General features: G+C 32.5%; 1 protein-coding gene and 1 long non-coding RNA gene across 5 annotated transcripts in view; one reads left to right on the forward strand and one right to left on the reverse strand.

The window, feature by feature from the left end:
• The window catches only part of FAT4 (FAT atypical cadherin 4), a 177,930-nt gene that overhangs the window by 21,860 nt on the left and 130,965 nt on the right, over positions 1 to 25,105 (forward strand). The window lies entirely within an intron of this gene.
• Positions 216 to 25,025, reverse strand: LOC129532908 (uncharacterized). Of its 2 annotated transcripts, none has more exons than XR_008678836.2 (3): positions 24,867 to 25,025; positions 1,233 to 1,448; positions 216 to 368 (listed from the first exon to the last, which is right to left on the reverse strand). It is a non-coding gene; the product is annotated as an uncharacterized lncRNA (long non-coding RNA). The 2 variants fall into 2 exon arrangements; XR_008678837.2 differs by lacking the exons at positions 216 to 368; positions 1,233 to 1,448 and adding exons at positions 20,361 to 20,415; positions 20,507 to 20,624.

The raw sequence follows: 25,105 nt of genomic DNA on the forward strand, positions 1-25,105 counted from the left end.
CAAGGTACCACTCTTTTATTGTATTTATTCTGATGTTGAGGCAATATGTTAGAATAAATTTAATTATACTATGACTATGAAAACAAATAAAATTAGGCAGAACTAGAGTGATAGGCAGGAACTCATTGTTGATTTTCAACTTAAATATCATATACTTATTAATGTATGCATTACAAATATATCATTTAATTATCTCAACAACTCTAGAAGGTAAGTAATGGTATTTCCATTTTGTAGATGGAGTATCAAGGATCATGAAATTGTCAGTATATTGTTTTGTGGTAGAGCGCCATTTGAGTTCATTTGGTTCCAAGGCTTTAGTTCTTTCCAGTACACTTCACTGGTCTTCAATTGTTATAAATCATAGCCTGCTAATTTCATAGAAAGGAGATTAAAAGCAAAAGCCATAAATATAAATATGAAGTATTTGAATGCTGATCTATATCATAACTAGATCTTTCTTTTTTGTTTGGATTATAGTGAATTTTTAAACTAGAAAATATAAGCAAACAGTATTTTTGAAGGATGAAATAACCACACTCCAAAGTACATCAATGAATCATATTAAATTAACCATTAATTAATCACATTAAAAGGAAAAGCATACTTAGGAAACAGAAAATTTATTTTTTAAGGGTTGAACTTATAATTAACTGAATTAAATGAGATGTTAAATTAACTTTGAAAGGCACATTTCTATCACCGATATACCTAAACTTGCCTCCTAATTAAATACTTAAAAATAAATGAATCAACATTTGCTTTTAATAATGACCCTGAGAGAAGGAAAATATAGAATATTTAACTACAAGTTAATAACTAATAATTAGTATAGATTTAGTAGTAGAAGAAAAGGTAAGGTGGAGCCAACACTGTAACTACATTATATGTTAAAACACTTATATAAACACAGCCAGATATAATTATATGGAGGTTGCTTTAAGGATTACTGTTATTACATACAAAATTTTCCTTACAAGAGTAGGTGAGCATAAAAAGACTATTGAATTCAAATCTAGGGAACTTGGGAAGAAAAATAAAACTCTTTTAGAGAGTCTATGTAATACATGGGAAGAGTAAGGACTTTTGATTCAAACACACTTGGGTACAATCATGACTTGGGGAAGCTGTCTTCCCCAAGAGTATCACAGTATCAGTTGCCTCTTTTGTGAAATCTATTTCACAGAGCAGCTTTGAGAAACAAAACTTAAAAATGCACCCATGATACTCACCCAAAATAAGTATCCATTCACTTCTCTCTCATTTTCTTCATTTGCATAGATGCTGGTTTTGTCATTGATCAGACAAGATTGCCAGGATATAACATTGAGAACTATGTAAATGACACTACATCTTTTCATCCCTGCTCTTAGATGAAGATAAGTTTGAGAATTTTCTTGGGGTGTTTCAGTAGAGAATTAAACCTCCTTAGGATTTCTGGTTTTGTTCTGAAATGCAAGATGGACATGGAAACAGAAGGGACATTAACCTGTTTCTCTGCCATTTGCCTGGATGTATATATTTACATTGCTAAGATCTTGGTTCTGCACACTGTCATTTAGGCAATAACTAAGGATTTCCGAATTAGAAGGGATAAGTATTAACTAGGACCTTGTTCTTATTTTTTATTGTGGATAATTTGTTGGCCTTTGTACTACCTTCCCATCCTCAACTATCATTCCAGTATTCAATATGCGAGATACAGTGTTTCTTACTGGGGATTTAAATATGCATAGTTCAGGTCAGATACACATATTTCAAATATGCATGGTTCAAAGGTAAGCAGTTACCTTTAACAGGATAGCTTCTATTTATAGCTTTTATCCATGCCCTCAAGAGACTAACAATCTAATAGGAAGACAAACATCACATAAACTATTATCAGAAAATGTAAAAGATTGCTGTGATGAAAAAGTTTCACCAGCTGATTACGGTAACTGGTTTCTGTAATCTCAACACAATTGAGATTATTTATCCTTTCTGAGCTTTTGGTTTTTGTATTTCATAAGGCTTTGTCTGCATATTTTAAACTATTGGAAATGAAACTTTTTTTAATCTACGTGCAGAAAAAATATCAGGCAAATTATACCCACCTTTATTCTTCTGTTTTTAAAATACTGAATATGAAATATTACATTCCTATGTGATTAAATAGCGTTTGATTTAAAGCATGTGCACCTTGGGCCTCATCCAAGGGGTACTCTAGTGTACCTTGGTCTGAGGCTGCTTATCAGTCCTGATGTGCTTTCCCTTTCCTTCCTGTTTGAATACAGGTCCATTCTGTGCTGTTACCATCTCTGTCCTTAAGAGCTTCCTTTGCCCTAAGATGCCCCGATGCATGTTTGTATTTGATGACATATTTTTACATCCTGGTCAGGAAATATAATTATTCATCTCTCTACAACATTATCAACATTATCTCCTTTTTTTTTGAGACGGAGTCTTGCCCTGTCGCCCAGGCTGGAGTACAGTGGCACGATCTTGGCTCATTACAACCTCTGCCTCCCGGGTTCAAGCGATTCTCCTGCCTCAGCCTCCCGAGTAGCTGGGATTACAGGTTCATGCCACCACGCCTGGCTAATGTTTTTTGTATTTTTAGTAGAGACGGGGTTTCACCGTGTTAGCCAGGATGGTCTCGATCTTCTGACCTCGTGATCCGCCTGCCTCGGCCTCCCAAAGTGCTGGGATTATAGGAGTGAACCACCGCACCCAGCCTCCAACATTATTTCTATGGTAATAGTTATTAAACAATATTAGCATCATTATTAATAATTATGGAACATTAACAGCAACTACCTCTAAAACAACTAAAACTAACATTTATTTAAAACAAATGGCTATTTATGCTATTTTATTCAAACCTCAAAATAATGCTATGAAATAGTTATCGTTGTTATCACCATTTCACTGATGAGAAAACTGAGGCTCAGGGAAGATTAGTTAACTCCCTTTGGATCGTACAATTAGGAAGACCTAGAGCCAAGATTTCAGCCTAAGCAAAATTCTTCCTTAGCAATAGCACATCCTGACCTGGTCATATATAAGAATTTACTAGTAGTTTCTGATAAAGATATCGGTTTGGAAAATTTAAAAAAATAATTAATATTTTATTGTACATCTATAATATAATTGTATACTTAATTGTATAATTGTATAATTTTATATGTGTATATGACATAGTTTAAAAATATTACTTTAAGTCCTTTTTGAAATGAATCGTGAATAAAAATAGTTTGAATATAGAAGCAGGATTTTAATCAAATGAATATACAAAATATTCTTTAAAATCACTGACAGAAAATACAAGAATTTCAGAAAATGAACCTTCAACATATTTTTTCAAGGGCTCTTATTCTTTTCTATTTTGTGGATATTCAATATAAGCAAAATTTTAAATTCAAAAAAATATTTAATTTTATATGTTGATATATTTTAGTTTGATTAATTCTCAAAACTTAATGTACATGAGACTCTCTTAGGTGGATATTTATTTAAAATGCATATTACTTTTCAGAAGATTTCATGAAAGTTCTTGAAACATATTTTAACAAGTCCCTCAAGGGATTCTGATGCAAATTTCTCGTAGAGCACATTGTAAGAAACAACTCTTTTTTTTTTGAGACGGAGCCTCGCTCTGTCGCCCAGGCTGGAGTGCAGTGGCGCGATCTCGGCTAGCTGCAAGCTCCGCCTCCCGGGTTCACGCCATTCTCCTCCTGCCTCAGTCTCTCGAGAAGCTGGGACTACAGACGCCCGCCACCACGCCCGGCTAATTTTTTGTGTTTTTAGTAGAGACGGGGTTTCACCGTGTTAGCCAGGCTGGTCTCTATCTCTTTTTAATAGGTTAGGTCATATATAAGAATTTAATTACACGTTTGCAAATTTAGAAGCTCTTCTCTAAAGTTTTCCAGTTTCACTAGTTCTTTGAAGTAGTAGTTGTGTAGCAGTTGCGGTGGCAATAGTAGTAGCAGCAGCAGTAGTAGTATTAGCAGTAATAGTAGGATAATCAACACATGGAACACTAAGGGATAGTTATCTTTTCTAATGTGGTTGCTACTCAAACACATTACAAGATTTTGGCATTAGTTGACAAGCTATTGCAAGCAATCATTGAGATAATAAACTATAACTTAAGTAAAAATGTACATTGTCCTGTTTATTAAGTTTGTGTAAATGCGTTATGTGTTGTTACGTAGCTTTAGAATACCTTCACTGACTTTTCAGCAATTACCTTTAACAGAATAGTTTTTATTTTTACATTTATTATACATTTAGAAAGAAGATGAGAGCAATAGTTTTTTATTAGTATAAGGCAAACTTAACTGATTAAACCTTCGTAGGAAAAGCAATAGTTCTGAAAGATATGCAAGAAAAAAAATGACAAAAGTGAAAGAACTCTGTAGTGTTTCAAGAACAAGGAATGGCTCTATGAGCTATCCCTAGGAAAGCATATTTAAAATGAACTAAAATAAGGATCTTTTGCTTAGCACAGAATGTATGAGGTGTTTTTAAAAGAGGTGGCCTGAGGCAGTGGTTATATGGGAATTCATACAAATATTAGAGATTTGTTAGTTTTTACATTATACTTCTATTAACTGTAGAATTACTATTAGTATAGAGACCCCAAGTGTTTCTTATTTCTGAAGACTTCTTAGTAGTGAAATGATGAGGGGTATAGTAATGTCCATTTGTAATAAAAATGATTAATGAAAAATAGAATTTTTTATTTTTTAACTTTTAGGATTCATCATATGCTGAACATCTTTTTAAAGTTCTGACTGTATTGTGCAATGTCTTTTAACTCATGGGTGTTCTTCCTTATCTAAAAATCATTTACATTTACAAATAAGAATATTTTTACCTGCACCAATCAAGATACAATTAGTAGCTATAAATGTAACATTCTATATGTAACAGAATAAGAAAACAAGAGAAAAAAATTGTAATTTAGCATAATTGAAACATGTGCCTAGCCATCTGGAGCACTTCTGCATAATATAAAGACATTTGACATTTTAAATAAAGGATTTTGAATTAAACAAGAATTCTTTTGTGTCTTCCAAAGACATTGATTTATTGAGACTATGTGTGGCTTTTCATCATATACAAAAGATTAATGATTTCCTAAAAGTCCTTGCATTTCTTCATTTTATAAAATGTATACACACAGTTAAGAAAAATGAATCCTTGAGGTCCTGTGAAGAAAGGTGACAGGAAATAGTTCAAAGTATTTCATTTTAAATAACATCAAATATTATAAAATATAAATTTTCTCAAAGTAAAAAAATGAGCTTGGCATTACTGAATGTTGGTTGAATGATAAATGCATAAGTTTATGATTATCCCAATACTATATATGTGATTTTTATCAAACATATTAAAGAGTACTATAAAATAATTTTAACTTTTGATCTATAAATTTCTAAAATTTCAGCACGGTGATTGGTGTTGATAAATTTAAAGCATCAAACAGATCTTGTCTTATCAATAAGAAGTAGTTTAAATAAACATAGTTTTGAAAGTAAAATTTTTATCAAGCTCAAATAATTTCAAAGCATAGTTCAAGAGATTAGAAAGCTTTTATGGTATAAAATATGAAATTGATACTGGTTTTGTTCAGAATTCCTTCATTGACTTTTCAGCACTTACCTTTAACAGGATAGTTTTATTTACATATTTTTACATTTATTATACATTTAGAAAGAAGATGAGAGCAATATTAGTATATGGCAAACTTAAACTGATTAAAGCTTCAGTTAAATTTTGTCTTATACACTCATATTTCCTGTTAAAAATACAATTTAAATTCAGATATGTTTACATTAAAACACTCAGCACATTATAAACTTAACTATTGACTTAAAAATTTTGTAGACGTCATCATATACATTTGAATTTTATTTTTTTATTACAATAACAATATGGTCAAGAATGAAACACAATTTTATATTACTTTATAGCTAAGAATGTTAAAATGAGATAAAAATTCAGGTGTAAAATTTTGGTTCCTTCTTTTTCACTACTACTTTTATTTCTTAGTTATTGCATTAAATCAGGATTTTAGAGAAATATTCCATCTAATGTACAGTTCTTTTGAGTAAATATTCCAATGCAAATAAATCAATGCAATATCATTTTGAAATTATAAATTGGGTTATAATTAACTATATTGGCTAATATTAGTTTTATAAGTGTTTTAATAACTACATAGCAAAAGTTCTGCCCAATTTTAATGTAATTTAGAAGCTGTGTAAATTTTAAGTAATCATTTGTGCTTTTAAAATCATATTCATATTCATATATTTTGGTTTCCAAAATAGTGGTTTTTATAAGGCCTCAATTTTTTTCCCATGTAAATTGAGGTATGCTATTGAATTCTCTGAATCTGCTCTTGTCCATAAAGATAGCTTATTCTCCTTCAGACAGGGCGGATGATATTTCCAGAAGCAAGTCAGTGTATTAACCTAGTTACGTTAAACCATATCTCAGCTATTTTAGAAACAATGATGAATTAAGCAGCTTCAGTTCTTGGGGCAGCATCCAGGGCTGGAACCCATAGCACCAAGTACATGGGCTCCTCCCACTTTACCTCCTGTGCATGTTACCAGCCATTTAATCTGTTTTGGCCCCTAAATCAGTCAGGAATTTCCATATGATTTACAACTCCATTTGGTAAGAAGAAAAAAAGAATGAAGAAACTTAAATTTCATCTCTTAATATAGTTTTAATAGCACTTAATAATTTTATCTTAGAATTTTGAACATATTTTTAAAACTCTGAATTCGAGTATTGACTACCTACTATGTGAAGAACTTTACTGCTCAAGAATATAAGTTAAAAATACATATTGACCCAGCTCTGAGAGAAAATGTGAGAAGCCACACTACAGAATAAAAGAAATACAGTAGAAATTGTGGAAGAGGATACAAAGTAAATTCGTTAAGCATATTATTAGGCAGGTTGATTTGAAAGGGCTTTCTGAAAAAAAGTTTGATCTTAGATTTACATGAATTGCTAAATATAAATAAAAAGAGATAAAGCATGAGATATTTCCGAAAGCATATTTAATCCAGGCCTGTGCAAAAGGAGGGTGAAGAACAGTAATGAATTGGTCTCTGGATCATGTTGTGTTCTAATAGATGATTTGATAAAGACTTGGTATGTGATGTGAGTTAGAGGAATTGAGCAGGAGTGTATTAGGAGAGAGAGACTTTATTGCTAGGTTAAGTAATTTACATTTTTGAAGTTGTGGGAACATCTTATAACTCAATTACTAGAATGCAAAAAGTTGCTGATGAATGTTGAGCAATGCTGTAAGTTTTCCAAAGCATATCCAAGAGAGATTGCATTTGGATTTCGAATAAGATTATCTCCTTTATACATCTATTCTTTTAATGTATTCTGCTATATTATACTCTTGATTCCCCTTTTCTGTAGTGTATGGATTTCCCAACTACCTTGAAAAATTGAGAAGCAAATTTATTAGGTGAATTATTCCAATTTCCTAGTAATTAAACAGCATGAACATAGTTAGTCTAGGAGGCCTGGTGTTATTTTAATTCACTTTTCCTTGTGAGTTTACTGAAGTGGAGATTATCCATTACAGCCAGAGGTTTTAACGACCAGAAAATTCTTCAGCATACCTTAAACACCAATTCCCCATATTGGAATACTTAATCACCACTCTTGCTTCTTTGGGTGCTGAAAAGAAGTTTGATCTTAGATTACCTGAATTGCTAAATATAAATAAAAAGAGAGAAAACGAGATATTTTCAAAACCAAATAGTATCTGTGATGCCAATGGGCATTATTCTGCTTTCCTATGTGGAAGATTCCTTCTCATCATTCGCTGTTTTGGTCAAGAACACCCTGATGAAAAAAATGTTTGGTTGCCTTCCAGGTAGAGTTAGTCTCTTCTAAGTTCCACCATTTTTATTCACACCATAATTGTAATGCTTACCCCATTGATAAATTACTTGCATTTCTAACTGTCCTCCCTGCCTCCCACCACCATGACTATGATCTCTTTGTGCCTGGTGTATTTCTCACTCATCCCTGGGTCCTCCATGTCTTACAGTGGTGCCTGGCACATGGCAATAATCAATAAATGCCAAGAGAATGAATACATTGAAATGAATTTGTGAATGGATGAGTTTTGCTTTCTTTGGTACTGTAGTGATTGTTATTTGCAGATTATTTCTGTCTTTTACCTAATTTAGAAGGACCATGTGTAATTTGGTCATGGTTTGAACTGCTAGTAAAAACAAAGGTCATCCTTTATTTAAATTCCCATAGTAGCTGCTGCTTCCATTTACACATTGTAGATGGTCAACAATTGTTTAAAATTGGTGAGCGGATGAATATCCAGGTGCTTCCTGGAGGAAAAGTGAATGGAGCAGATCATCCTCCAACTTAATCACTGCAATGTAATTTTTCATATGGGAATAGAACAGCGAAAATATTCTCTGCAAACGAAAAATATTGGACAATTAAGGTGCTAAGATTGCCTTTTTTGTGTTTTTGATTTGGGGGCTCTGTTTGAAATGACACTAGTGAGCTTCAGGTTTCTTTCCTTGTTAACTTGCTGAAGGCCAAAGAGGAATGATTAACGACTTCTAAAGAAGTATTGAAAAAAAAAACACACAAAAAGTGGTGACAAAAATACTTATTATTTTCCTTTAATTTTTTTCTGCAATTTTGTTGATGTTGTTATTACTACCATTTAAATATAATTAATATTAATGATTACTTTTAGTAGTATTTAAGGATTTTCATCTTTCAAATTACTACTCTGGCATGTATTATTTATGCACTTTGAATTGCTTTGCATGTTGAAATTTTCTTTTGGCCTCTAATTCAATTAGAATGCCCTTAGAGTTTTGAAGGTTGCAGTTCATATAACTTACCTTATTAGCTATAAATGGAATACAGATTTACCCTTAAAATGATCTAGTTGTCTATATTTTAATCACATATATACATGTAGTGCTATAAATGTTAACCAGGTAGATTTTTCCCAGCTGCCTAGCCAAAGAGAACTGTATTAGTGTCACAGTTCAGTTGAGCTGTTGTTATCTGTATGAGATCAATCTTTTGGAGAAGGCAGTGAAGGTTTTCTTATTTAATTTGCTTTCAACAAGTTCTCCCCCTCTTTTTTTTTTTATATAATTTTAAGTACTGCTCTTAGTGGGTCATTAGACTTTGAGAATTATTCACTTTGTTGGCCCAAACACTAAAACCTTGTGTCTTTTAACTCTGATTAGTGACACTTTAATAAAGTCATTTGAAGTTCAGTGGACTGAATTTTCCAACTTTTCTGATGTTTCTATGGTCACGGTAGAGCAACCTGTATTGAAGCTTGTACACAATCTTTTAAATGCAAATCTTGGAAAGCTGTGTGTAATTTTGTATATCTGACTTCAACAGGGACTGCAAAATGTGAGGGATTAAAAATAATAGCGGTAGCAGTGTTTTCCTTCTTTTTGTTTTTCAAGTTGGGGTACAGTAAGCTTTGGGAAATAGAGAAGTTGTCACTTGACTAAACTTGATTCTCTGAGAAAAAAAAAACTTGCAGATTAAAACTTTTATGGCTATACTTTTTTTTTTGACAAACCAATGAGCACAAAACCTCATTTTCTTCCACATGATTAGACAATAAGGGTAATGCAAACTATTGAATCATAAACTTCTTAGAGATAGAGCCTTGAATTTTTTTTTTTGAAAAAGTAAAGAAAAAGTATATTCAATGGCTATAATTAAATCATGCACGGTGAACCCACTTTGGAGGAATTACTGCATTTTGTATTGCATTGCGACTTGAGTGAACATTTACAACACGTGAGAATGGAAAGGATGAAAAATTATGGTTGTCTTTTGGTTCACAAGAATTCAAGGAGGCAGGTCATTGAGTTAATTTTCATGGGAAGACTAACTCTGGCCTGCTCGCATATTCAGAGGCCAAACAACCTGGTATTGACAGCCTCAATTTGGGAGGGGAACATGCAGCAGCATTGTGCCATGGTTTGCTGAGGAAAAACAAGGGAAGATATAAAACAAAGTTGTGAATAGGAACAGTAGCCCTTGTGTCTTGAAGCTGATTGACTTTTCCTTTTTAGAGCTTTGTGAAAGTGTTACCCTCTCCTTTAAATAAGGGCTATACTGTGGTAAGAGAAATATTTAAGATATAATTCAGTGACTCTAGGAATGGGAGCATTTACACTTCTTGAAAGAAATCAGGTGGGACCTATTAATTGCAAATGCCATATGAAAGCATCAGCCTGAGAGGTAGGCTCAGTGCTAGGCAAGGCATATATAAGAATACTAATACTAATAGGCATTTTTTCCAAACCATAGATATATATTACCAATCATATGTTATAAATTATATATTATCATAATATATAATATATGGCATATATTATGTCTATGTATTTCAATCATATAACCTATTTACGTATTTTATATACAGAAACATACACATGTAGATAAAAAGACCAATCAATTAATGGTACTAACAAAAGAAGGAAGATAAGAAAAATCTGTATAGTCACATTTACAGATATTTTTAGAAGTAAAAATAAATGTCAACAGTACATCCAGTGGAAAAATAGTTTTCTAGAACTGCCCTTCTTTTTCCAGTACCTCTTCAGTTTATTGACCTTTGAAGAGATGGCTGCTAACACTTAACTAAAAACATTTGTTTAAAAAAGAAAAATTAATTTGTGCTTTTGAATATATATTTGATATATAATTTGGATATTGTATTTAAAATATAAAGCATAAATATAAATCATAAATAAAAATTACTAATAAATTACAATTTGTAAGTGTGCTCACTGTGTTATATTTCCATTTGGATTTGAATCCACTTATCAGACTACAATAGAAATTACATTTATTTTTAAAAATTAATACAGATTACATAAAATACTAAGATGATTTCAGTACATACTTACTAAAATTTTAAGAAGACCCAAGACTTTATAGTAGGACCTCTGAGTTATATGTCTGAAAATTAATTGACTTTTGGATTTGAATATATTACTAATTCACTTAGCCAGTTTAATTGGATTTATCAGTTGTTAGGAGTTAGCAGTTTATCATAATAATCATATTGATGCTTAATACCCTCTGCATCTATTATTTGGGATGTCTGGAGTTGAAAAACTCCAGACACAATTTAAATGAACTAGAAAAAATCATGAGGTTTAGGATCAGAAGGCCCAGAGTTCAAATTTCACATCACTCAGTCCCTGAACTAGCTCATAATGCTGTAAAAGTTGCACAACATTTCTGAACCTCGATTTCTTTATCCATAAAACAATGATGTTAATATTTACATTGTTTAGTTATTGTGTGTCCTAATTAGTTAATGTACCAAAACACCTAACATTGTAGTTTCTATACCAAGCATATTTAAGGAAATAATGTTTATCACATAAATTGGAACGTATTCTTTTATATATAAAATGCGCAATTAATATACAACTTTAGAGTTCAGAGAACACAACAAAATAGTAGGGTGCCCACATCTGCAATATGAAGAACAATGAAGTTTTTTATGTAGGGTGTAAACTTCAGAAAGTTGAAGGATCCTTTCTGATCTCATGTGTCCTGCTCATCAGTGTATCCCCAGCGCTGATCCTGATGCCTGATACCTAGAGAGCAATCAATAATTAATGCTATATTGAGGAAGTGAACCAACACCCAGGATTAGAGTGGAGAAAACTAATTTTTCTGCACTCTAGGTATGACCACTCAAGGTAGTACACTAGAGTAGTTCTTCTTTTTTTAATATGAATACACAAATTAATAATCCTGGAAAATATGTTCAGATTAAGTAAATATTCAAACTTGGAGCAATTATCCAAGACAGCCATATAAGGCTGTCTGCATGGATAATAGCCATAATAATGTTGATAATTCTATGTTTAATTGTGATCGAAGCCGACATCTTTTTCCTAAAAGGATGTGCTGAGTTTATTATGAAATTAAATTTAGGAAAATTTATATTTTAGTGATCACATCTTAGAGAAAACTGCAGGCATATTTTATGATGCTAAGGTTGAAGAAATCTAAGAGTTCTCTATAGTTAATTTCCTGAAAATAGAAGTTAGTTTTCAAAAGTCCAAACAAATCAGGAAGATTAGAAACTAAAATAAATTGTCATATAAGAAATAATGAATCTATGCATTGGGGATGTTGTATTTAGTTTTTGTTACCATGATTAGGAAAGATTCTGAAAAAGGATTAAATTATCCAGAGGGGTTTAGAAGAGTATACTAAAAATATGAAAATTAGGACTCTTAAGTCTATGGAAGAAAATATAAAAGGCATTTTTTGTTGAAGTTTATTAAATGATGTAAATTATTACTGAAACTGCATTTGTTTTGAATTTTCCAGTATATTAAAACAATGGCTAACAATTATAGTTTAGAGAAATATATTTAGGAAAAGTAATGCATTATTCAGCATTCTATTATCTATACTATATTAGCACATGTGTTATGGGCTGAAATTACACCAGTATCACATGAGGGTAAATGGGTTGAAAGTGTAAGTTTAAAAGAGTTTCAAATGAGTTTGTGAATGGATATCATACCCTTCCACAAATGACAGAGATGGACTATTAAATCAGAGTCGGTAGTTTTTGCTTTTGTTTACTGTGTTTCTCATTCACCCTAAATGGTCCTATCTATAACAAGCTTTGGAAAAGCACCATGCACCTGAAATTCTTGCATTCTGATGTTCATACCTAGAGAGATTTATGGTGACATAAGCAGCCGAATAGCACAAGTGAAATTTTATATGGAGTATATGACATGCATGATTCAATATATATGCCCACTTTTAAATATACCAATAGTATATTTGGACTATAATAATGTATTCATTTCCAATATTGTCATTTTGCTTGACATTCGTATCATCACATAAGCTAGATTCCCGTTATATAAAGATGCACAAAGGCTCATTTCAGAAATAAAAAATAACTTATTATTTTTAACAAAGGTGAAGGACAATAAAAATTGATTAAAATCCTGAAAAAACAATTCAAAGTGCTTCAATTGGGCCCTAAACTCAATGCGCAATCTTGACACATATATTGAATTTATAATTATTTACTACATTATATTTATTTTGTAACTGTTGTCAGTTTTTTATGTATGGATCTATTAATTTCAATGAAATTTGGATCCAGTAAATTTCTATACAATGGAGTTTGGTTATTTGGCACTTCATAAAAATGTACCTTTCACATAGTGAATGAATAATTTATATTATGATTTCTCTTGTGTAGGACAGTTCTTGGCAGGAATACAAAGTAATGGTAAATTTTGATTTAAAGTGCAGCAATTCATGCACTTTAGAGCCAGTTGGATGCCAAAGTAACTTGGTTGGTGTTTACTTCTAGTTACAGTCAGTGTTTTCTTTCTTTCTACCAATGAGATGAGATATTTGAAGGCTTTTTTCTTCTTAGGCCATATCAATTCAAAGAAAATGAGAAACCATAGATTTTGGGTTGGCCTTACAATGTGCTGTCATTTCATCTTTCCAAGTATAAAAATCAAAACTTCATCCTACTTCACTTAATCTTTTCAAAGCTGTGTTCCTTAATGCTGATTTTTTTAAACAATTTCAATGACTTTGTTTCTTGTATACAGCAGAAAGAATCCAGTTTGGTCTTTGTAAGGAGTGAAAGACTAGGAAGGAAGTATGTGTTGTATAGTCAGTGCTTCAGAGTTGGTAGATTTTGCTTTTGTTTACTGAGTTTCTCATTCAGTCCGAATGTTCCTATCTATACAAGCTTTGGAGAAGCACCTTTGTCCCCAGAGCTGGCCTCCAGGAAGGCTTGGATCCTTACAAGTTTGCAAAAATGGTTACTGGCGGTCATCCATAGGAAAACAGAGCAAGTTTACAAAGCTCCTGCTGATGTCCTTGAAAGTACTCCCTCCTTATTCTCTACAGTAAGCCATTGAATGTTACTAGGGATGGACACTAAGCAGAAAGATTTCTGAGTATCTATTCATCTTCCCCAGTCAGACAGCCCTTTAAATTTAAAGAAGAATGCCTGACCCTTAAGACAGGGAGGTTCATCATATTTCCCATTCTGACAGTTTGGAATGAAAGGACACGTAAATTATTATTATTATTATTGAATTAGAGGTATGGGTATGATGACTGAGGTTTCTCAGCAGAAGATTTCTGATTCCATGCTATGCATCATTAGACAGCCAACAGAAGCTGCACTTAGTGGCCATGTGATGTGATTGATTGGTTAGATTGGAGTAAAACTTTTTTGTTGTTTTTTAAATCCAATATTACTTTATTTTTATTTAATTAACTTACATTCAAATGCAATTGATCATATGATTTTCTAATTTTAGGATTAAAATATATATGAAGATAAGTTTGGTGCCACCAATTTGAAATTAAATGTACAAATAAAACAACAGAACAATTACTGATACAGGCCATCACTGATAGAGTAACTACTTTAGAATGCATCATAAATTTCATTTTCATATGGATTTGGTAAATGTGCTTTTAGTTACAGAATTGTTAGTCATAAATCAACTAGCAAAACAGAATTTCAAATTTTTGAGAAACCATGAACCATGTGATGCATGTTATTTTGTTATCCTCTGCTGTCTCTTAAGAAGTTATTTTTTTCTAGTCACATTATTTGTATCAGCCTGTCTGCAGAACTGAGTCTGTGCATTTCTCTCTGTCTTCAGAATAAATTCAGTTCCGTTGTATGTGCAAGAGTTCTTGTTCATACCATAAGCTTTTTAGCTGTTTCATGATAGCTTAGTTTTGTTAATATATAGAACCAAACTCCCATATGAAGTGAGGAAATAAATGTGTAATGAGTAAGAAGGCAGAATTTTGTTTTGATTTTTCAAAACTTGTTATTGAAAGTCAGAAATGTTTGTACACATATTCTCCTGATTATGATCAGTGATTAAACTTTTGTATTAAGAACTCTTCCTACCAGAAATATTCATCCTAAGAAGGATGAATTCTTCAGAATTTTCCCATTTATTACTAAATTCTAGACACTTCCAACTCAGAATAAACTTGGTTTTCAGGAATACCAAGTAGGCACAGGATTTAAGGCAGAAATTCAGCTAATTCCAGAAAGGTTGATGCTACCTGTTGAAGCATTTTATAGTGGAATTTCACTAAACAGTAGATATATTATGCCCTTTGATTTATTGTAGTATAACTTTTATTTTCCCCAACAAATTCTTTTTTTAAAAAGGGATTTAGGTTGTTTCAAGTATATACTAATTTAATTGTCATGATTTGTCTAGCTTATAGAATACTACTTATGAAGACTATCATACATTGAAGTTCTGTGCTTAAATAGAATATAGCTCTAAGTAATTACGTGAGTGGTAACTAAAATATTCTGGAAACATTTTTTGGTCACCTGGTGCTGTGATTTTCAAACTAGAGCTGAAAAAAACCTCAAGGGCCAGGGAAAACTTTGTCACTAGTACTTCTCACCCTCTTCACCATTTCAATCAGTATAGCTCCAAGTGTAACAGTTTTAAATGATTTCTTCCATGTAACATTAGTTATTTTTAATATAATAATTTATTGTTCTCAAAAAAATGTTTACACAGAATAGGTAATCACTAAATGTTTTGTCTGAAAATGCACTAGCATGCAGGCCACCAACATATTTGGGAAATACATCTCCTGTGCTTGACTGTTCCTCTTTTAAGTAAAAACTTCTTTTTCCATTGTTACTTTTTAAGCCTATTGATCAGTATTTTCTGCACTTCATTTGTGTACATCACAGTGAGGACATTTAAAAAATGGGGTTCCCTAATTTCAACGACAAGTTCTTCAGATTGCTTCCCCATATGTGCAATACTTTCCTCTCTGAGAGCTGCCAGTCTTCTTTGTAGGGCTAGCACGCATACATTGCCCTTTTCTGAAATGAAACTAGGGCTTTCTTCTGCTTCTTCAGCATATTGCAGCCTTGGCTTTAAAAGAAAAAATGCCAGAGTCAACTGTATAAGCCATAAGACTACACTGAATTCTACTGGATGCAGTGATGTATTAAAAAAATGATTTATTCCCGTATTGCTGTTTCCTCAGCAGAATGCCTTGGACATAATAGGACCTTGATGAATGTGTTTTTAATTCCTGGTTAGCCCTCTTCTGTATGGAAATCTTAAAAATATTATTTCACTCTAATTTGAAGATACTGTCAAATCTTTGTGAAATTTTAGCAGATTGTAAATTTTAGAAAGATCCAAAGGAAACATTGTTAATACTAATAAAGATTTTATATGACCCAAATCAGATCTTATTTTTCAAGAAATACTCAGTTCTATAGAAAGTTTGGCCTTCAGTCAGAATGACTTCTTCATTCAATCAGTTTTATAATAATTTGAAAATGAAAACCAGCCAGCATTTAGTGATGATAGTTTACAGAAGTTTCACCAAAACATTACTTCATCACAAACAAAGAAACTATTCATTGCCTGTTAGGCATCATCTCAACATCTGTCCACTATTGGCTTGTCCATTTTTATATTGTTTTAGAATATGATATAAATAATTTTTTATTATTTTCTCTTTAGTTTAAAATTGTACTGTGCCCCAAATTGGTATTGGCTCAGAAATGAGATGAATATGTTTTAAAGTAAGTCCTTTTCATAATATGTTTAGTATTCTTTGTCAATCTTTTAGTTGGCTTAGAGCTTCATATTATCTTTAAAAACAGAAATTAATACTTGTCATTAGAGTAAAACAGTGCTGTAGCAGAGCTCATGGTTACATTGATAAACTATACATACATATATGTATTATATATTTATTTTAAGTAGAAACTATCAGTGCTGATATTGTTGTAAGGGAGATCTGTGGTTTCTATAATATGACTTATATGCATACATATTTACTTTATTAAAAGTGAACATTTGTTACATTTTAATCGTTAGAGTAAAATATTTAGTGACTGAAAAATTCCAGATGAAGGCTAAGTAAAATATGTTTTGGTTGAATTGTGAAGTTTGAGAATTTGCAAAGCCATAATTATAGAATCAACCCAAAGGTCCCAGAAATTTTCAATAATCTATCATCCTTATTTAAAATTATTATACAATTAAAAATTGTGTCTTAATCGCATGAGTAGATATATGTTTATGCTGTTATTCAGCAAATCTTTCAAAAGTGAGTGTAATTCATAGAATAAAACAATGTTGGAAATATGCTTTCTTAAAGGAAATAGCAGTTGAAGTCTATGTATCAAAGACAAAGGTGGGAAATCGTATTGCATTTTATAATATTTTGGAAAAATTCTGTAAACTGCTATTACTAAGATATTACTAAAGATATTATCTACAATTAGATATTACTAATTATTAAGATATTAGTAAGATATTAGTGAGATATTACTAAAACTTAAGTTTTATAAGATTTTACCCCAGATTTTCATAGGTAATAAATGGGCAAATAACTTATCATTTTCCCTAGTCAACTCACTGGTGTTAAATTAATATAAAGTTTTAATATAAGGTATTTTTATTAATAAAGTATTTTGGTAACACTCAACATGTACTTTATTTGCTTTTGGATATGTTTTTGATTCAAATATAGAAAAGAATAAGATACTTTGGTGTTATATATGGATATAGTCAACTTAGAAAATTATACACATTGAATCTTTTTATTGTTCTTACTCAAAAATGAATTGGTTTCATTTCTTTGCTGATGGAATATTGAACAAGTTCTCACTCTGATGTACAGTTATAGTGTATACCAGGTAAGAAAAGAGAGTCCCAGGCCAATTTAAACAATGATAGGGTTTGCTTTTCTGAATTCTGAGAAGCTAGTTCAGGGAAGGAAATGAAACCACAGTGTAGAGGGTCGAATGGTGAAGCTGAAAAATTAGTATCAAGCCTCAGTTCAACAGGAAAATGTGTGTGGAAATGGAAGAATGAAGGTAATATTGGTAGATGGGAGAATAGTAAACAAGCCTTTCAGAGTTTAATGAAAAAAAAAAAACTGGTTAGAACAGTTGGGTAAGAAGGAAAATAAATCTAAAGTTTAGTTTTTAACTTGATCAGAGTCCTGGATCAAACAGTGGACCTCAAAGGAACTGTTCAAAGCAGTACTCCTAGTATGGTTTCTGAGACTTTCTGAATTTTAAGATTCAGAAATGTGGGAGGAAGTCATACTAGCTTAGCTTCAACTGCACATTTATATTATGACAGTTTTTCCTGTTATCCACATATTTTTAAAATTTAGACATGAATATAGAGAAATTTAGTATAGCCTCTACTTATTAAAATGCTAGTACTTTACTTTTACCAAATAATTCCCTGCATATCATCAAAAATTTATATTTTTAGCCAATTTAATTTTAGAGAACCTTCATATGAGGTATTGACACCGGATAGAAAATTAAAGGAATTTTAAAATATATATTTCCAAGAAAATGATTTATACATTCATGTAATAATTTGTATTACCCTAAAACATATTTACATCTCTAAAGTAAAATTAGTTTCTAAGGTGGATATGAGAGTTGGCTAGTTATAACAGAAAATTTGGATATCCTCCACATATTTTAATGTAACAAAAAAACAAATTCTTTTGATCCATCTCATTACAGAATGTGTTCCAGATATAATTCCAAATGCATGTAGGTAAATGGAAAGAAAAATTGGATCCTGGAGTTGTACCGATTTGATGGAAATAATATTACGAACTTGGTTTGAGTGTCAGCTCTTTTTACTAGCTTTGTGCCATTGGTCAAGTTACTTGATTTTTGTTAACTTATGCTTTCTTATCTGTGAATGAGGAAACACCTATGTTTGGGGTTTTGTAAAGATTAGAGAATGTAATTTATGCATGGTACACATGCCTTTTATGATACAGGTAAAATATTTCACATCTTCATCTCATTTGTTTCTGGTGTTGTAGAGGTGGTAGGTCAATCTTTTTTTTTTTTTTATCCAATAATCAGTGGACTCAATTGAATTGGAGAAGGGGTTGCTTGGTGGAAGAGAAAAAATATATGGCACTGATGATGATGATGATGACAAAGTTGATTTGCTATTTTTTAACAGATTATCTTTCTATAGGGCCAGAAGCCATATTGTCTCTTCCTTCTCCAGATATTCTTACATTAGAGGATTTTTTCTATCACAGTTGCACCCCTTGATTGACATAGCAATATCCTATAAGTAGCAGCCCTGCTGTTTGGATCATGTTTTTTTTCTGTCGGCAGTGTATCACAAGTATTTTCCTCAGTGGCCTAAACAGACCCTGAGTGGAAGGCTGGTAAAAGCAACCTCGTCTGCATGCATCACTTTGAATGATTTCAAAGAGGAAAGAAGCAGCTGTGACAGTGTTCACATGAACCACTCAAAGTGGTCTTATCTTTGTAGTCTAACAATAATAGTACACCCTGGCTGCATTCCTCTGCTTGAGAAGAGCAAAGTTGCCTAAGAGCCATCCATACATTTGTATTCCTTGACATGTCTTAATGTTGGATGTATGATAAAGCTAATGACATCTTTACATCCCTGAGTAATTTGTCTTGAAAGTAAATGTAGAGAAATGCTCTTTATGGATTTATTGCATGTGTGGTCAATATTTATTTTATGCAGATATATGAACTAATATGTAACAGATTGTTATTTACAAAAGAAATTTGAAGTTTTATTTATTTGACTAGCTAAAGAAATACAAAAAGAAGTTTTCTACATATGCAGATCATTATAGAAATAATAGTCTTCTCTAAATTTGTAGATATAGGGTGTTTTTTTTTTTTTGCCATTTATAGGTTACAAGCCATGTTTAGGTATTTCAGAGTGCCCCATATATGAGTTATTTTAAAAAGTGACAATATTACAGGTGACAAGACTAATATAAGTAGAATATAGTTGAGTTACAGAATATGTTGTAATAGTCTTTACAATGCACATCCAATGAACATCATATAGACAGATATTAATATCAATATATCTACATATAATTGATATATATTATATATTATAATAAATATAAGATATGATAACATAACAGATAATATAATAGAAATCATAGATATCTGTATATCAATAGATACAGACTATAAGTCAATGGCGGTATACTGCACATTGCATTAAATCTCCACTAGTTCTTTGTTGAACATTCATGAATCTAAAAATGTAAAAATTAAGTCCCCTGAGGGAGTAACTGTGTCTTTGCATGCCTTCTATTTTAATATCTCAGTATAGCTCCTCCAACACTTCCCATTATGTGCTTTTATACAAAGCAACCAGTAATAATGCTGAATGAATAAAAGTGAACATAGCATATAATGTATTCCATATGTATAAAACAATATTCACATGAATGAAATTGATCCATCAGTGTGTTCAACTATGAGTCTGTGTTTCTGAGTACCTGTAAACAAAAAGAAGCGTTGAAACCTTTTAGGGAGTTATGAGAAATAATAGAGTAAAATGATAAATACATTTTTACTGAATAAATATACCTGAATGAGTTATTCCAGTTTTTTCATGAATTTAGGCAAATGTACAGTCTCTCAATTGATAATAAAATTTGTCATTTTCTCACTTAAATTGATACAGATTCTTGTAGAGCAAAAAGACCTAAAGATAAGATTTGGGATAGATTTATACCTTAACCCAGGTAATAAATAGATTATTCGGGTACTTTAATGGTAACAAAGGAATCAAATGGAATTTTAATTGAAATGATTTTACTAATATGGTCATTAGCATTAAGTAAATGAGATACATTTGCCATTTCAGCTGTATTTGTTAACATTAGATTTTCATACAAATACAAGAGATGTTATTTTAACTGCTCATTCTTATGGATTTTACTGCTGTCACTAAAGAGAAACAAAATATTTTATCTCCTCATTGCAATTTAGGCTTAGGGAGTAACAACTAAGCATATACATTGTTGAACACTGTTGGCATGTGCTTTGTGAATATGTTTGAATCAAGGGCCTTTACAAAGGGCTCAGACCTTCCTCCTAGGGGGTTGTCATTTACCATGGATGCTCTCGTTTGTTGTGGTAAACAGCCTCAGAAAACGTCTTGACATTGTCAATTCCAACAGATTAATGAAGTAACTGGGCCATACATCCCTTCCCCTTTACATATGAAAGGAAAAGCTAACTACTTCATAGAGCTGTAAGATTGTTTCCTTTTACCCCTTGGTATTCGTTTCCTTTGTAGTCAGTTAAGTATGGTTCTTTTAAGTAAGCCAGACCAGAATTCTTTTAAGTAAGCCAGCTTGGGCGGGGGAACTCCAGTGTGATTATAAGTGAGTATATAGGAAAAAAAGAAATGAAATTAACCTTTTTTTCTTTAGAAATCTTGTGTTTAATTTTATGTTTCAATGTTTTAAATAACTGAAACCTTACTATGGACAAATTTACCTGTTATGTTAGGAGAAATGAGTTTCATTTACCATCTTCATCAGCGATCCCCAACCTTTTTGGCACCAGGGACCGGTTTCATGGAAGACAATTTTTCCATGGACCCGGGTGGAGGGATAGTTTCAGGATGATTCAAGTGCATTACATTTATCGTGCACTTTATTTCTAGTATTATTATATTGTAATATCTAATGAAATAGTTATACAACTCATCATAATGTAGAATTAGTGGGAGTCCTGAACTTGTTTTCCTGCAACTAGATGTTCCCATCTGGGTATAATGGGATACAGTGACAGATCATCACCATTGGATTCTCATAAGGAGCGTGCAACTTAGATCCCTCACATGCGCACTTCACAATAGGGTTTGTGCTCCTATGAGAATCTAATGCTGTGGCTGATCTGACAGGAGGCAGAGCTCAGGTGATAAAGTGAGTGATGGGAAGACGGGAAGCAGCTATAAGTAGAGATGAAGCTTCATTCCCTCGCTCACTGCTCACCGCTCACCTCCTGCTGTGTGGCCCAGTTCGTATCAGGCCGGTTTCCTATCAGGTAATGGTCTGTGGCCCAGGGGTTGGGGGCCCCTTATCTACATCCACGTTTTCTATGTTTGTGAAGATTTGGTGTGGGGTTATGGGTTCGAGGAGCTAAAAATTATAGCTAGTAGAAGGAAAGGCAGCTAGAAGTGGAAAGTAAAATCACTTACATTGTACTTTTATTAGGACCTATATTGTAGGTATTATAAATCATACAAACAAGTTTGTTATACAAAACATGATTACCTTATCATTGTTTTATTTAGTAAGTATTTAATTGTGCATGAGTAATCATTGCCATTATTGATTTGCCCATATTAAACTTATGATCAGACTTAGTGGACAAATTTTCAACAAATAATAGAAGCAGCAGCATAAATATCTGTATAGAATTAGCCAGGTTCTGCTCTGGCACATCATCACATAGTAGCGCATTTAATGCCCCCAATTATTCTATGACGTAGATACTACTAGTTTCCCCATTTTCCTAATGAGAAAAGTGAGTCGTAGTCAGGTGGAGATAATTCACCCCACGTCTTAAGGCCAAATGCAAAAAATCTTCTTACTCTGGAATTAGGTGGTTAAGTATCTTGATTTTAATGGATGTTGTTGTTTTCCTAATAATTGAGTTATTTGTATTAAAATGCTAAACTGGCAATATATGCCAAAGGCCAATTTACCTCCAAATATATTGAGTTCATACATATTCATTAAGTGGGATATTTTGGAGAATATACTGCTTATACGTTCAAATGCAAATAATTTAATTCGCTGTGATTTATAATACTGTTACTCAGTAAATGGACTAAAGGCAGGGTAAGATTTATCAGTCTTAAAAATGTAACTATGAGATCATTATTTATAATCCTATTATCTTCTAATTATCCTTTTAAATCAAAAACATACTTTCATGTTGGTATAAGTATCATAACCAAAAGAGAAGAGAAACTTCAAAGAGAAAACTGAATTAGTGGAGAGTAACTTAATTTCAGAAGAAAATCGTACTTTCATATAAATTCATATTGAAAGGTAACTATGTGATACCAGCATTCAGGGAACAAATGCCCTTATGTTTTTGCCTGTGTGTTTGTGGGGAGGGAGGTTGTTTCATTTTGTTTTTATTTCTTGCCTGTTTAAATTTCTTTTACTCACAGGCTCCAGCCTGGATCTCTGGGAGGGAGAAGTAGTTCCAAAGATTACAGTGCTTAATCTTAACTCTGAAAACACTACTTATTGACTCTCCACTGGATTCCACTTGCCCAAATTCCCTAGATGGATTTTCCCTCAGGATGAAACAACCTAAATTCAAGTGTCCTAAACTGTCTTCCTCTCCCTCCTGCCATTGCCTTTCCTTGTTTCTCTAGTCTAATCCAGCTTATCTTTTGTTCTTTTCTGTTAATCTATTAATCAGGTCTCTGACATTCTAAAAGCTCTCATGCCCCTTCGCAATATTTCCTCCTTTACGCATTGCTAACACCAGCACTTCCACTACTCCAGGAATTAACACCTCTTTCTCTCTTTCCTCAATGGCTAAGAGATCTGGAGTCATCGTGTCTGGGTTCATATTCCACTTTCCCAATTTACTGGCTTCGTGACCTTACCAAGTCAGTTAACTTCATTAAATTTTCATTTCTTCATTTTCAAAACATTTTCATCACGTTTCCCACACAGGCTTGTAAGGAGGACACAATTATGTCATGAATATAAAGTTCTTAATGGGGAGTTTGGCACATAGATCACAGATTAGCCGTTCTTATTATTGCTCCCTCGGTAGAGTCCCACTGTGAAGTCATTATTTCTCACATAACTCACTAATTCAGGAACTATTTAATCAAACCTATTATGTCTAAGGACCTGAGTAAACAGTAACTGTTCTCAAGGAACTCACTATCTAGAAGAAGAAGAGGCTGACCAGCAGAGCCATAATTACAATAAACCTATGCTATTTGTACTGAACAATAATACATATGCACTTAATTGTAGTCATCCCCCTGACTATACTCACAAAACTTAACATGTCTTTAGGGGAGGAGGATGGATTGCAGATATGCTATTAGAGGCATAGCCATCTTTACTTCATTAAAAGTTTAGTTTACTAAAATTTGCAAATGTTTAAAATATGGTCTTGCTTAATTTCACAAATTCTGGGATAAATATTTAAGGATTTGAGTGCACTGATGTGTATTGTTTCAAATGCATTTTGTTAAATTTAGTGTCAAATTGCTAGCTACTGTATGGCTAAATATTACATTTTTCCCCAGTGGGGCAAAGTTCAATTCAATTAGCTGCAATGAATATGTATTAGATCTCAATTCTCTCCTGTGATAAGTGTTGGAGGGAATTCAAAAATAATAAAAATATATCTCTGTTCTTTGGGATTTCAGTCTATTATTAACTAAGCATCTGGAGCAGTTACACCTATGAAACAGTTTGGTATGGCATGACAGTGAAAGCAGTAACAAGGTACAAGGGGAATAAAAAGAATGAGATCCATGAAATTGTTAATCTGGAAGGCACAGGGAGTGAGATGGCATGTGACAGTCAATGGTTAGTGATGGGGTAGAGGCCCATATGCTCATGAGAGATTTGGGAAATATAAAGTCATTGTCTTTGTTTAAAAGGATGGTGTGCAGGTGGTAAACACTGAGAGGTGATCTGACAAATGTTCATTCAAACTCTGCAACCTTGATTGAGACTGTGCTAGATGATATAAAAATACATATGCCCTAACAGGGAGGATAGGCAACCGAACAATTAATTTTAAAATTGTGAATTTACAAACTGTGGGTTATTATATGCTACAGAAGCCACACAGAGAAAGAGTTATTTGCTCTGTTTCAGAAAATAGAATAGAGGAGATGTGGGAAGGCAAGACAGTCCTTATAGAAAAGTGGTCATTTTATTACCTGCAACCGTTCTGACCCGCTTGTCATTCTATGTCTTCCTACGTCAGTCATGAGCTCTATTTGTTCTCATGTGCAAATCCCAGCCTCACTAGGATGTACTCCAGTTATCCATGAAGCACAGAGATTCCCATGAGCAATGGGACAAAATGACTATTGGACTTCTATCTCAACTGCTTGTGTAGAATGTTGCCTTGTTTATTTTAAGTTCCAGATTCTATTATTTTCCTTACTAACCATGG

Source organism: Gorilla gorilla, chromosome 3 (assembly GCF_029281585.2).
Source record: "Gorilla gorilla gorilla isolate KB3781 chromosome 3, NHGRI_mGorGor1-v2.1_pri, whole genome shotgun sequence".
NCBI lineage: Eukaryota > Metazoa > Chordata > Mammalia > Primates > Hominidae > Gorilla > Gorilla gorilla.